The sequence below is a fragment of the Cyprinus carpio genome, unplaced genomic scaffold, assembly GCF_018340385.1.
Source record: "Cyprinus carpio isolate SPL01 unplaced genomic scaffold, ASM1834038v1 S000006527, whole genome shotgun sequence".
In the NCBI taxonomy this organism is placed as follows: domain Eukaryota; kingdom Metazoa; phylum Chordata; class Actinopteri; order Cypriniformes; family Cyprinidae; genus Cyprinus; species Cyprinus carpio.
In genome coordinates, this window is record NW_024879193.1 from 145,229 (window position 1) to 161,477 (window position 16,249).

At 37.7% G+C, this 16,249-nt stretch overlaps 1 pseudogene; it reads right to left on the reverse strand.

Moving 5' to 3' along the window:
- Positions 1–835: 835 nt before the first annotated feature.
- Positions 836–5,457, reverse strand: LOC109110476 (annotated as a pseudogene).
- Positions 5,458–16,249: the final 10,792 nt, after the last annotated feature.

Sequence of the window (16,249 nt, forward strand, 5' to 3'; positions counted from 1 at the left end):
AACATTCGAACCTGACTGTTGCACTACATTCTGCTAGTTTAACAGTGTATTCGTGTATATAAGGTTTGAACAATTCCAGTTAAAATTTCATCGTGTTATAATTCCGATATAAAATAATTGTCCATATTGTTGCTGAAGGAAACGGCGTTGTCACATGGTAAGTGTTACTTTTCTCAGCGTTGGTGAAGACTGACCAATGACAGTCGATTATGATTACAGTCTGTGGCTAAAGCGTTTGATTGAATATTTTTATTTAAGATTATATAAAACGAATGTACATTTCTATTAAGTAATTAATGCATTTAAACATAGGTTTAATCGATTGCGTATTTAGGCGCATAAACATATGTAGTAACACAAACAACGTTCAGAGATTTTAATACAACTCGATTGTGTTTTTGGTTGTCTGAGCTGCTATGCGCCCCCTAGAGGAATGAACATCACTATTGGCTGACTCGGACGAGTAAGTGGAGTATGATTCCCAAAAATAATGTCTAGGAAGGCAGCTTGCTTGGTTGGAGACACAGCATAGGTCTCTAGTTACGCAATAATAATCATTAAAGAATATATATACATTTTTAACCACACAATAAAGCAATTTAAATATTTTGCTTCAATTTTTGTGAGTACATCATAAAAAGAATAAAACATGTCTGATATTACGTAATACACTTTATACAAAAACAGTGTCTTTATTTAATGTTTCATACCATAAACATTCATAAGAAATTTTTCATATTATTTAATAAAAAGAATTAAAAAATCATCTATCTCATCAAATGTCATATAGTCTTTTCCATGCAAAAATAACATTGAAAAATCAACATTCAAAAGGGGGAGGTGGAGGAGGAGGTGGTGGAATAAATTTTCCTCCGGTATTAGTAGGAGGAGGTGGTGGCGGTGGCACCATGGAGGCATTTTGTGGAGGTGGAGGTGCGGGTGGAGGTTTGAAGACCCACTGTAAGAGCCTGGAGGAGGAGGAGGTGGAGGAGGAGCAGTCGTCTTGGCCTGAATGTGAGGTGGAGGAGGTGGGACAGGGACATTGCCCCTGAGGAGGTGGAGGAGGAGGTGGAGGAGGAATAGCCATGTTACCTGGAGGAGGTGGGGGTGGAGGGTTTGCTGAAGTTAATGAGGTGAAGGTGTTTTGGCCAGGTGGTGGTGTGTGAGAGGGGGAACCAAAGAACCTCCATACACAGAACTAGGGGGAGGAGGAGAGGGAGGAGGAGGTGGGGGTAGAGCGTCTCCCATCTCTTCATCTGTGAGAGGTGGAGGAGGCAGCATGGACAGGTCAGGATAGGCTGGTAGAGACGGGGATCGGTCAGACATGAGTATAGGAGGCGGTGAGGCTGGAGAGAGATCAGGTGGAGCAGAGGCGCTGGAACCCACCCAGTCAGGCACTGATGGAGGAGGAACTGCGATACCCAAAAAAGACCTGAAAGCACAGCAACAACAAGTGGGTTAATCAAAAACATTTTGCCACTAAATCTAAATCTGAATATAAACAGCAAAAGCCCTTTTATTACAAACCAGTTTGAAGGTGCTGGTCTCCTGTGTGCCAAGCTGTACAGACACAGAGTCCTCCTTGTCTGTTTTTGGCTCTTCCTTCGGTGTCACAACATAATAAATTCAAATAAATATATGAAATCAGTAGGGGTTTCAGGCTGAAAATATAGTGCAAATCATTTAAATTAGTAAGGGTAAACTCTTATCTTAAAAATATATGTGTGATCTTATAACCACTGATGAAAAACTGTCAAAAAGGACATTGGCAGATAGATTTGTTTGATAAATTTGATTCTTTAAAATGGAATAAGTACATGCAAGTACATAATTCACATGTTATAAAAATAAATTTTCTTTGTGTGAGATATGTATTGTATTTAAAATACTTTTAAAATGATATGTATTCATCAATACTTTTTATACCAGTAAGTACTATATATTTCATTTCAAATGTTTGGGGTCGTAATGTTTTCTGTAATATTTCCTAACAATTTAAACTCTTTTACCAAACTTACTTATCCCAAATGTTTGAATACAATATTATATAAAATACAGAATGCTATGTTTTTTTATGTCTGATGCCAACATTAGATCACATATTGTTTAATATTATTTATAAAACATAATGTATCTTGTTTACTTTTAATTTAACCACAACAAGTGAAAACACAGCAGTGTAAATAAAAAAAGTGTTATGTATTTGCAGATATATTTGCTCACAGTTTTGCTGCCTTCCCATTGGCTGTGGCCCAGTTTGTCCAAGCGGGTGTAGGTATGGGAACCCGTCTGTATGCACGAAAACGGCTCCAGGCCACTCGCTGGGGGAACCACCTTCTGAGTCCGGGGAACTTTTGACTGTTTGGTCAACATGCCGATCTCTTTCCGGGCTATTTTCTCCTTGTACATGCCAACTGTCTGAATGTGAGTACTGACATTAAGGTTATTTTGCCCATTTACAACTTTGACAAAATTATAATATACAGTATGTCTATTAAAGGAATATTTTACCAAAAATGAAAATTTGCTAAAAATGTAACAAACGTAGCATTCCATCACTTGCTCACCAAGGGATTATCTGCAGTGAATGGGTGCCGTCAGAATTAGAGTCCAAACAGCTGATAAAAACATCACAATAATCCACAAATACTCTGGTCCATCAATTAGGCCCTGTTTACACTTTAGAGTTTTCGTTTTAAAATGCATAACTTTTGCTACAGTTACTCCAGTTGTTTGCACTACTCTGGTGTTTACAAGGTTGAAAACGGAAACTTTTGAAAATGCTGCAGACTCCATTTTAGTTTGAAAACTTGTTGCGTTAACGGACCAAAACTTTTGTAATCGATGGCGTTTATGACAAACACGCAGCTTTTCACTTCCACAAGATGTTAACTGATGGACTGGAGTGGTTTGGATTACTTGTGGATTATTGTAATGTTTTTATCAGCTTTTTTTACTCTCATTCTGACGGCACCCATTCACTGCAGAGCATCCATTGGTGAGCAAGTGATGTAAGGCTAAATTTCTCCAAATTTATTCTGATGGAGAAACAAACTCATCTTCATCTTGGATGGCATGTTCAGCAAATTTTCATTTTTGGGTGATCTATTCTTTTATTCAGAAGCACCAACTATTATTTTAATATTTCCAGCACTGTCCGGACTTGCCATTAGTAATGACTGGCACTGTATTTCAAGAAATTCTGGTGCCTTCCGTTAAGTGATGATAACTTGAGCTCACCAGAGTCAGCAAGTTTGACCAGATGACTCAATCTGTTTAGCTAACCGTCTGAGCGTCTAAGATTTTCAGCAAAGATGTGGCCAGATTGTTTATCTGGTATGTGACACTGGCCAGGGCCTGCGTGGTGAGAGCTTTGGACTCATCAATGACACTTCTTGTGTCCTCCACCTAAAGTTAAAATAAAGAATCATTTTCAATATTCAAACTCTTCTATAAAGGTTTTTATGAATAACAACAGACTGAAAGAACTCTGGACTCAGTCCTGCCTGTGTAAATTGAGCACATCTAATCAAAGTTCTAATCATTTAATCAAGTCAGCAGTTTGAATATTACAAACAAGTGTGTTATGTGTGAAAAATGCTTCCTTTGCAGACAGCATATGGAGATATAAAGTACCAAGGCATGTCTAAATAAATATAAAGAATATACATATCTATTGAAAGAAGTCTCTTGTGCTCACCAAGGCTGCATTTTTTTTTATACAATATAGTAGTAAAAACAGCAATATTGTTAAATATTATTACAATTTAAAGGGTTAGTTCCCCCAAAAATTCTGTCAGTAATTACCCACATGTCGTTCCAAACCCATAAGACCTCCTTTCATCTTCAGAACACAAATTAAATGAACACAAATTTACTACGATCAAGGTCCAGAAACGTTGTAAGGACATCGGTAAAATAGACCATGTGACATCAGCGATTCAACTGTAATTTTATGAAGCTACGAGAATACTTTTTGTACGCAAAGAACACACAAAAATAATGTTAGGACCCTTTGCTGTCTATGGGTCAGAGAGCTCTGGGATTTCATCAAAAATATCTTAATTTGTGTTTTGAAGATGGATGAAGGTCTTGCGGGTTTGGAACGATATGAGGGTGAGTAATTATAATAGAATTTTGGGTGAACTATCCCTTTAAAATGACTGTTTTCTACTGTAATGTATTTTAAAATGTCATTTATTCCTCTGAACAAAGCTGAATTTTTCAGCATCATTCACGGTTTTCAGCATCGTTACGTTACTCCAGTCTTCAGTGTCACACGATCCTTCAGAAATCATTCTAATATTCTGATTGTGTGCTCAAACATATTTATTATTATTATTACTGAAAACAGTACTCTTTACTATTCTTGTGGAAACGTTTTTTAGGATTCTGTGATAAATAGAAAATCCAAAAGAAACAGCATTTATGTGCGGGATATAATTTTTTGGTAACATACGTAAATGTCTTTACTGTCACTTATGACAGTGAGTTGCTGAGAATTACTGTCTTTAAAAAAAGACTAACCCCAAACTTTTAGATTATAGTGTATAACTATAATGCTGAATATACTACTGAATATTATCATTAATGATAAAGACCTAAAATGATTTTATATGGATATACAAAATAACATGTTTGCATTCAGTATAACAGACCTTCAGGATACAGAGATGGATTCCTAGATAAACATGTTAAGAAAGGTTTTCATGGAGTACTAGGAATACATACCACAGCCTTGTTTTTAGACATGCAAGTCCGTCAGAACAGACAGCACAAAGCTGACTGAAAAGACTGAAAAGAGTACAGCCTAAAGAAAGGTGTTTCAACAATCCATAACTCTGAATATAATGGAGCTGTGAAATGAATTTCACTTTTAGTGTGATGCATGTATGACTTTTGCAAATGTAATAAAATTCAGTTATTAAATCTAGTACAAATAGTTAAAAGAAGCAAGTATGTCATCACTAGACTACTTGTATCAGTACATACTATATGTTTAGTCCTAATGTAAACATAAAGAACACATCAAATCCATGAGATCTATAAAATAAGAATTTGGAGTGAAAAAAAAAAATCAAACATATAACTGCAAATTAAATGTATTAGAAAAACTAAAATGGCTCACACTGAGGTATTTGCTCTGACAGTAATCGGTCACTTTGTGCAGGTTGCTGTGGTTGTCTAGAAGAGCTTTTCTTGCGGTCGGAGCCTCTTGCAGGATTTTGTCTATGCATTCTTTACAGCTGTTGTCTCTCATTGTGCAGGTCTGCAGTACAAGCTGCTGAATGCTGCTCCTCTCCACTGACTCTGGTAAAGACTCAACTAAATAGGACTAGAGAGCGACTGCAGTGAAGATGACAGGCACAAACATGCTGGGAGAGTGGGTTGTGTTTGTAAAGCAGTTCTCAGTTATCTTCAGTGCAAGACACAAGCTTCATGAATGAACACAGACATGTTTACAGGATATGAGTGCACTACCCATTGTCTGTCTTCATATCTCTCCTCTACAGTACCTGCCTGTCTGTCTACCTGTCTACCTACTATCTGTTTGTCATCTATCAATCTTTCTCTCTGTCTGTCTATACACTTTCTGTCTGTCCATCCATCCATCCATCCATCCATCCATCCATCCATCCATCCATCCATCCAGCCATCCATCCACCCATCATCCATCCATAGAGTATCTATCAATCTATCTATCTATCTATCTATCTATCTATCTATCTATCTATCTATCTATCTATCTGTCTGTCTGTCTGTCTGTATGTCTATCTATCTATCTATCTATCTATCTGTCTATCTGTCTGTCTTTTCTGTCTATCTGTCTGTCTGTCTGTCGGTCTGTCTGTCTGTCTGTCTGTCTTTCTGTCTATCTATCTATCTATCTATCTATCTATCTATCTAGATATCTATCTGTCTGTCTGTCAGTAGGATTAGTTCTCTCTTATTGAATATTATGTTCAATGTTTTCGTTAAATGTACAATTGCTTTTTATGCCATTTTGGAGCTAGACATCCCCCTGGTCACCGTTTGCTTTTAGGGAAAGAAAAGTGTCAGCATTCTTTTAGTAAAAAATGGCAGAATTTATTTTTGGGGGAAGTCTTTAAATGGCATTTCACTTAAAAAAAAAAAAAGAAAAAGTTTTTTTTCAATTTATGTATGCATGTGAACCATAAAAAATAATTTACAATTTTTTAAATCCATCCCATGAACTACCACTTTAAAATAGAGAGAGAAAAACATAATTAATGTCATGATCAGGCCACAAGAGGCCAGAATACAGCTAAGAAAGTACAAGTGAAACATTCAATATTTCCCTTCTTTGACGGTTGTCAAGTGCATTACAATACATTTGCAACTGATAACATAGCTAATGTAACAATGTTCTAGTGAGTAACATCAAAGTCAGTCCAGGAAACCAAATATTAAATATTTAACCCATGCTATCGAACAGTAACCCATTACAGGACCATGAAACTATTAATTCCTCAGTAAAATGGACTTATCGGTGATTTGATACAACACAGAGAATTGTCGAGCAGAATACTTTTGAGGTTATTATATTGCTTATTAATGCTCTATCATGAGCTGGTGCATTATAATGCTAGTCTCTGATAGGAACAGCTCTTGCCCTTATGAAACCGAGGTCTGATAGATTAAGCACATCATATTTCTGCCCGTGATTGATTTTAATGAGCAAGTCTGTGTGCAACCGGGGTTAAATGATACTGGTTATCATTATCGCTTATCTGCAGGCCAGTTGATGTTTTGTACCACTGAGGCAAATTACTGTCATTTTCTAATTCATGGCAAGCGGCCCATTTTTATGCTGTGGTAAAGAGCATATCAGGCCTCCCATCTGCTTATTTGCTAGATATAGAAATTGGTAGATTACTAATTGTGTTACAATAAAACTAAACAACGTTAAGGCTAAAACATTACCAGGCCTGTCAAACGCTTCCATGTGGACAGAAAAAGATCTTCATGACTAATAGTTTAGTGCATGGTTTTCATCTGCTGTAGCCAGGAAAGTGCGAAATCAGTTCAATGAAAAAAAAAAAACCCCCCACATCCATCCTGCCACAAGTATTGCCTTTGTTTGGAAAAGGCCCTTCAAGGGTGCTGTGCAATGAAACGATCCACTGACCTTTACAGAAAGAAAAACAAATGTAACATAATAGAAGCAAAGGAAATTGAGGTATAAACTTTTGAATTAGTTCCATAGATTGTTCTCAGACGAAATATTTTTTTGGGTTGTAGATGTGAAAAATAACGGTATTTCTTACCAAAATATGGTTTACAATTTTTGTTTAATGATTTCACTGATTTTATTATTACAATCTCTAAAATATGATTGTATTCTTGAAAAACAATCTGTTTATTTGTGATATTGAATAAGATATTAGTTAAAGAAGAATGGACGAATTAATCAATATAGCCATTATATGGAACCACTGTATAAGAGATTTCCTTCTAACACATTGCTAAGGATGCTCACCATTAACTGTTCACCTGCTTGAATGTGCTATCATTCTACGGCGGTGGCCTTCGACCAACCAAAACATCACATGTTTCTCGTGATTTCTCGGTGTTTTGGTTGTCAGAAGAATATTGACATCGCAAGAGTAGAAATATGGTTTATGGCGGAAGTAAAATGGTTTCCTTAATGGCTACCACAAGGTGTATCTTTTGTCCGATGGCTGCCATTTCTGCCAAAATGTGCAGTCCAGAGGTTCCGCACAAAACACTATGACATAGTGTATCCAAATTTCATGCTTTTATGCAAGAAGTGTAACACCTTCATTTTTTTCACATTTATCACAGATGGGACTTACTTCAGTCAAAACTGCTCCCATAACTAATACCATCGCTGCATAATCAAGGTTCTTATGGGACCATCCACAATAATAGATGTTAGTCAATTCTATTCCAGCAGTGAGGAACATCTGTTGGGATTTGCATACCAATGCATGTCTGGAATAAATAATTATGCCACTGAATTATGTGTGTGGAAAATGATTTACTCTCCTCAAGCCATAGACTTGCCCTTTTTCCATAAGAATACAATCAGAGTTAGTATTCAAAAATGTCCTGGCTCTTTTCAAACTTTATAATGGAAGTGAACGGGTTGCAAATGAATGCAAAAATGGTGATATAAAATGCTTCCACAGACGGCTCCAGAGGTTAATAAAGGGCCTTCTGAAGTGAAAGCAAATGGCGTTTGTTTTAATAAAAATCATTCCATATTCATAAATGACTTTTATGAAAAAACTGTAATCTCATAGGCTTCCGCTAACTGTCCCTACGCACATTCAACACGTTAAGAGAGTGGCGTTCCAGCAGATGAGGTACAGTAGGACTTAGCGCACAACAAGGAATGCAGAGGAAAGAGCAAAACATAAAGACACCGGTCGACAAACTGAAAGGAGATTTTGTAAGAAAAATGTTGGAGGATTTCATCAAGGGGAGACTTGTTTTTGTAATGAATGACATAATCCACAGATTGCCACTGTCCATTGTGTAGCATTTACTTCAGCGTGATTTCTGCTTAACTGATCGTGACATGTGGAAACAGGGTGCTGGTTGCAGTTGAGTGGTAGGCACGGTGACTGATTGATGCAGTAGCGCCACGTATACTTAATGAGGCAACATTTAAGGCACATTTTTAGTACATGAGAAATACTGTCATTTTTGATTTTTCAAAGATGAGTTTTAAGGGATTACAATATATGACTGCAGGGGATGAAAATGGGCGAATAGTTAATATCGTGTGTAGAAGATAGCAATGTTTTTATAGCACCATTAGTCAATCGGCATGTCATGATGTAATTTTCCAGTGTGATTCGTCACATGGCAATTTACAGCTCAGCTGATTTGGGTCCAACAAGGTTTCAAATCACTCGAGGGGTCCTATGCCAGATGAAACGTGGAATGACTAACAGACTAGCCTAGTATCTGAGAAGGTTAGAAGACCATCCCTAAAAATTGTTTCATTGGGAATGATCAAATTCTTAAAAAGAGGGGAGGGCGAAAACATTTCCCCTAGTCTGTTGCTGTTGACGTCAAAGGCGTCCAATCAAACTGGCAGTTATTTTTGGAGCCTAGATCATCTGTCACTTGACCACATAGAGCTAATGTAACTAACACAATATTAACCACGTGTGTGTTTCATGTGTCAGGCACGTAGATGCACGTTCAGCTGAGCGTTGTATGGCATTTACAAATATTGTCAGGTTTTTCCTATGTCATTCTGTCTATGCTAAGGTTAGTTCGATCTTTGCCCTATACGACGGATAACTAGTTAAGAAACCACTGTTATAAATGGCTTTGGTGGTTTATATTGAGGAAAGACAATGTTGCACATTCGCAGACCTATTCATTGACAGAATCCCACTTCCTCCTGGCCTGACAATATACATTAGGTGGGCGCCTCTGAGAATTCATCATTTGTAGTCGTCTAATCGACCCACCGTGAGTGAACCCTGCTGTTTTATGATTTTAACTATACTATGACCAATAACGCTGATGTATCCAACATTTTGCCTCTGAGGCATGTCTGTTCATTTCTCAGGAATATGTACAAGCGTGAATTGGTGCCAGCCGCAGGGTTTCCAAAACCACTCAGGAGAGCTGCATGGGAGTTTGGACAAGCTGTTACAGCAGTTCTCCTTTCAGTTCAACCTAAAAACCCACCTAATACATCCTAAAAAAGAACAAAACCATCTAGCTATATATCCGTTCAGAATGGAGTTACTATAGTAATCAGCAACTGAAGCGGATTCACTCAAAAAGTTTTGCGTAAAACTGTTCGTCATAAAATTAGAACACATTTTGAGTTTTTATGTTTTACGACCTCACAGCTTCTGATGAAAGTCTAGTTTTTCAGGTACTCACTTTCAGCTGCGTAGTGACTCACCTATTACACATTCTTTCGATTGTGTATGGTCTAAGTGTATTTACATAACCAGAAAAACTCCCATTGACAGAAGAAATAAATTTCTTGTTTATCTGTTTATATCTGTATACTTTGTAGGTCCTCTTAGACAATTAACAAGATTAAATGGAGCAACACAATCCCTTTTTTTTGATAGTAGCATCCTGCTTCTCAAACTTGACATAGAATCATCGTTTTAGAAAAGCGCAGATAGTGCCCAAATCCTACTCTTCATGTCTGTGATGATAGTGTCCATTTGCTGTGCTGAGCCTGCTTATTATAACGTTTCTGTGACTTACTCTCACTGTCATGAACTAATCTCAGCATCAGTCTGCATGTCCTGTTGGTGCGCATGTTTTAATATCCCCTAATACAAAACTTTGAGGATTAAGGGGGGTAGACACACTTAACAGTGACGCTTCTAACAAAGGTCTCTCGTGGTTCAGTGAACAAGGCAACAAACTTAATTAAGCGATCTAGAAAATCATTCTTGACTTGATCTTTGCCTATAAGAATTAAAAGAGCATCGAGGGAGGACCCTTCTGATGACACAAAACCCCAAAAATCACTAAACTAGAATAAATCAGCCCGCACGAGATGTTTCCTCCATGTGTGGATGCCAGCGTTTCTTACGTTCATAAAGCCGATCAGAGTGAAAACCCGTGTGGGTTTTCCCCTAGGCTCAGCGTGTGTGGGCTAGTGCTAGGTCACAATGCAGAGTCTGCCTTATCTCTGCATGATTGGATGTTTGACGCCGGCAATCACGAGACCTCCAGACAACACTTCCACCAGAAAGCTTCCCATTACCGCTCAGCAAATCTTATTACCAGCTGAAGTGTCTGTGAGCTGTGGAAGTTGTTTCTCTGGTGACAGGGCATTCTGAGAAAAACGTTAGCAGATTCATCATTCTTCAGCGCACGTATCAAGTACCAAGTCCAGCGCAGACGTCAGTCAAACAAGATTTTATCTGCGCAAGGGAAGATTTAAAACTTGTGTGGTGCTTATACGCACAGATGCAGTAGCACACTTCGGCAAAGGGTTTGGATGTTTGGATTATGGTAACATCAATACTTGGTTGGTGGTGTGTATTGCTCGACGAGTGTAGCTTCCTCTTATAATACGTTAAGTGTGACACTCTGCTCGATCTCCCGAAAACTGTAGTGTTGCTTCAAAAACAAGCAACATCTCAGTTCACCTGATGTCTTAACAAACCCTACTGTCTGATAATGAATGCAACACAGACCAAAGACCATCTAAACGAACCAAAACAAATGGAATGTCCACTCAATCAATGTCACTCTAAAAAGGACAGAATAAGGCATACACTGGCTCTTCTCGTAATAGGAGAATAATATTGGGAAGAACTCCTGTACCAGTGTCAGAGATCTCCATTGGTCATTGTTTTCGCCCTTTTTTTTTTGTGTTTCTATTTTACATAGTTTTATCCACTTTTGTAGGTTATATAGCTGTTTAATAATACCATCATGTACACACTATAACAATGAGACGCATTTTAGGTTCCAGCACACAGCAATGTTTGTTGATTCTCATAAGGTTCACAAAGCGTATACAGTCAAAGACACTGTTTAAGACATCTTGAGTCTCGGTTTGAAGTGAACTGCATCGCGTTCGTGCCTTGTTGTTTTGCATCTTTAGGTTTCAGTGGTATGAAACAATGGAACAAGCGTGAACACTAAGCGAACGCAGGGAGTAAATGGTATAATGGCGTTCTCTTTTCTCGGTCAAGTACAACTGTGTAAACCACCCTCATATAGTCAACATTATATGCTTTTCGCAACCATGTACCTTGCTGTACAGGACAACCCAAAAATGACAATTTCTGTCTACTAGCACGTTACTCTTATGTGCAATTCGTTAAACCCATTCATCGGTCAGAATAACAATGTAAGTTTTAAGCTTTTCCTCATATAATGATTTGTCCATCCCAAGTCCCTATGAACAAACCAAAACTGTTAAACAATCACAAAAGTACAAAAATTCATTATTGCATGGGCTTTCAATGGAAATAAACACACAAAAAGAGCCCACGTTCGTTACTTCTGAGAACGGTTTCTGAAATACATAAAAAAAACACAGTCCTTTATTCGTAGATGTTTTTTGTTTGTTGTTGATGTGAAACAAGGATATTCCATAGGAAATAAAACAGCCTGAACATACAAATAATGACAATCGGCAACTGCAAAATTTGTCAAATAGGCGGACATCTTTGTAAATAAACCCACAGGATTTGAGGTTTAAACAATTTACATTCTCCCACTGATCATACTCTCAGACAGCGATAGCAAGAAGAAAACACATCCGGGATTTGAAACTGTACTTAGCTATAATGTGAACTGTTGAATTGGCAACAGTACTTGGGCCTGAACGGATGATGAACGAGCTCATGCAAAATGTCCACAAAGAACAGTTTTGAATAAGGAAAGCGATAACGGGTTGCATAATACATTCTTCACAATGGGTAGACAGGGTCCACATGTCAACTAGGCTTTTCGGCTAGCGCACTTTATTTTACCATTTGTAGTTGATAAATTTAGTGTACTAGGACCCTTGTGAAAGCATGAATTAACAATATTGTTTGCACTACAGTGAGATCTCTGTGAGATTTATAGTCCCCTGAAAGACCAACCAAACAGTAGTGCGTTGGTGAAAGTCCTTGTCAAGTACATGACTATTTTCATTGTGCGCTCAGTAGTTCTGTACAGAACCCTGGAAAAACAAGTTCCTGTTAATGTTACCCATATCAAACATGTGGGCCCATACGAGTGGATCACAGAAGACCATGGATGTGTGTCATTATGTATCAGTAAGCTAGCGAGTCAATTTCATGAGACTGCTCCCACAATATTGAGTTGGACTAATATCCATTGTGGGAGGGTGGTGGGGTTGTATTTGTTGCGACGTTATGTTACAGATTTTCTCCCGGTGCCATATTGTGTCTGTTAGTCTTCCCTTTGTGTTAAGCCGCTCTCTTCTTGCTCACAACGAGTACAAATACGCACTGAACTATTTTCGGCCCTGTCCAAAGGACGAAAGCTTGCGACATCAATGAAACAGGCATGGCTATTTATGTGGATTGTTACTAGTATTGTCAGTCCCCGTGTGTCCGTTGCAGGAGTGAGAAACGTTCACATAGGATGGCCGTTGATTGTCGACCCCCGGTAATTGACGTACCCCAAAGATAAGCTACGAATTTCTTTCTGACCAGGTCATGAGAGAATGACAATAGTGAGCCATCAGGCAACATGCTACTGTGCTAGTGGTACGGGAAGACGCAGTGTTCTGTGACTTCCCTATACACTCATCCTAAATACTCGCAACCAAGATCATTGAGTCAATGCAAACCATAACGCTAAAGGACATGAAGCCTGGTGCCGTACCTCGAGGAGCCTCTTAATATGCCATGTCCACCTCCTCATTCGAAAGGTCGCTCAGCGACTTGGAAGCGCATTCCACTGTTTTTGGCAGTCACACATAAAAACTACACAACTGTGCTAAGTGTGATGCAACATGCTCGTTTTTGTTTAAACCGCTAGGCACTGTGACTGACCTTTGGATTCTTCTACAGTAGTAACATTGCGTTGTTGTAACGCCTACATACACAGATCATTAGGTGTCCATCTATCAAACATCTGGCATCAACACTGTCAAGTTTATGTAGATTTCCCCATGAGTCTGTCGCAGTGATGAACTATGCCCCTGCAATGAGCATTATAGGATGCTCTCATAATGGGGGTTGTGTAAAGCTGTCGTGCGTTAAGCTCCCGCTTATTAGTTCCCCGATTTAACCTATCATGGGTGTGGTCTCTTGAACACTACGCAAGCCCTCTCTCGTTACCGTTGTTAAGACTTTGTTTTGCCGTCGGGTATACATTGTCTTTGTGATTACCTGTTGTGAATCGTGTGATGTTTGGGGTTTGGGAAAGTCTCGTCGCCTTTTTCCCGTTTTGTTGCGGAGGTGTTCTGTTATAGATCAATGATGCTCTTATTTACCATATCTAAAATTTGTTACAATGAGAGGATTTACGAGCGTTTAGTTGCGAGTGAATTCTGACTAATTCAACGCAATGGCCAATCACAGGTGTTCAGAAAATTAACAGATGTGTCTGTGATTGGCTACACTGCTCAATGCTACAAAAATACATTGTAAATGGCGACCTTTGTCGCGTTCTAGAATGCAGACTCAAAGACGTACTGGAGCCTTTACCAAATCTGTTTCGCCAATATCCTATTATTACAGTTTTCACCGATGGTGCTTTAGACTGCGTGAGAAAATGGATATGTGATGTAAGAGCATGAAAACAATGTCAATTGCATGAGTTGGCAACATTTTGCAAAATATTATACAAAAAAATAAATTTACTGAACTGTTTTCTATTTCAATATTATGTAAAATGTACTTTATTCCTGTGATGCAAAGCTGAATTTTCAGCATCATTACTCCAGTTTTCAGTGTCACTTTATCACAAATCACTCCAATATGCTGATTTCCTGTTTAAAAAATGACATGGAATTCTTTGATAAATATAAAGTTCAAACTGTTCTGTAACTTGAATAAGTTTTGGTTAACAGCTAAAATAACAAAATTGTGCCTGTGTCCAAATACATATGCAACTAACTGTATGTGGTCTTGGTGTGAATAGGCCAATGCACCCAACAATGCATGTAAAATAAAAAAACAATGGCAAATAGCTCACGCACTTATAGTGCACGCACATTGACCTATAAAAAACTTATTGTCTTCAAATGTCCAAAGAGGATGTTTTGGCACAAGAACTTGGGAGGAAGTCCCTGTTTCCCTAATGAGGTTTAAATTGCAGAGTTGTGGTGTTTACTGCAACAGTGTTGTTCATTTTTACTCCCTGTGTATATTAATGCTGTGAAATAATAACAGTGGATTTTGCAAACCAGAAGCAGGTTTTAACCTCCAAGGCTGTACTAGATTGGTTCCAAGCTTACGTTATGTTCCAGGTTTAACATGTGACAGCAGAGTCTAAACATGAAATATCACATGGATAAAAGTGAAACAGGACAACAAACGTTTAAATGTATCTCTTCAGAGAGAAACAAGATCAGACCTTAGACTGATCAGCACAAAAATGTGTGTAGTTGTGTGTTTAGCTACAGAGCTGTCAGTCAATTAATGGTTCTCATTTTAATTGAATGCATTAAATGTTGATAAACACTGGAAACATATTAAGGCCTGAAGTATGTATTTTATGTTTGAATTGGATATAAAATTGCACACACAAACAAATTTGGATTACTAATATAAATTAATACATTTCATGCTTGTAATTCAGACATGGATTAGAAAAAGGTAAAATTTCTGCACTCATGGTACAGTATATTATTAAATATTTGCATCTATTTGATCTTATTTAAATGATCATATTTTCACAATAACTATTCCAACTATTTTCACAATATTCCAGTTACTTAGAATCAGCATAAATGTTCATTGTGAAATCAATGAAATTTATTCAGTTCAAAACTTTTGAACATGTTATTGCTGTCACACTCATCAGCATATGTTTATTAATCGGGCATTTTAGATGTTAATTTGCTCCAGTGACCTTTCACACTGAAGACCTTCAGGAGATAATAAATGAGATAATTTTATCATTCTAGTAAAACACAAAGAATACAGCAGATATATGAGGATGTCTGCTGTTAATCTACACATTTAACTCATATCAGTCTCACCTTTGCATTTGATAGTTTATTCAACAGTTAAACAGTCACTGTTTTCGGCGGCATAAAAAGACACTCCTGTGGCAGCACAAAGCAACACTTATCAGAAAAACTCACTGGTCAGCATCTGTAAGAGCAATTTATGTCTTGTATTGGCAGAGTATATGGAGACCATTTCAGCACATTCATGAAAAGTTATTTCCCTATAGACATGTTAGGCAGAATGCACATTTAGAGACAAAAACAAATTTAGGAGAAATAAAGATCCTCGTATCCTGAACCACCATTTATAGAAAACCTTTGCTGTTTTAAAACAGAATCATGTATAGCAACTTTTCACCCTGAAACTTTATTGACATTCCTTACCAAAAAATGAATGAATTAACACAAACATTAATACAGGTTAAGGTGTCACAAATGAAAATGTGTTTGGTTACTAATCTAAGAACAGTTGTTGGTGGAAAAAATCAAATAATGGAATAGTTCACACAAATTGAAAATTTACTGAAAAATGTACTCACTCTCAGTCCATTTAAGATGTAGATTAGTTTGTTTCTTCATCAGAACAGATCTGGAGACATGTAGCATTCCCATCACTTG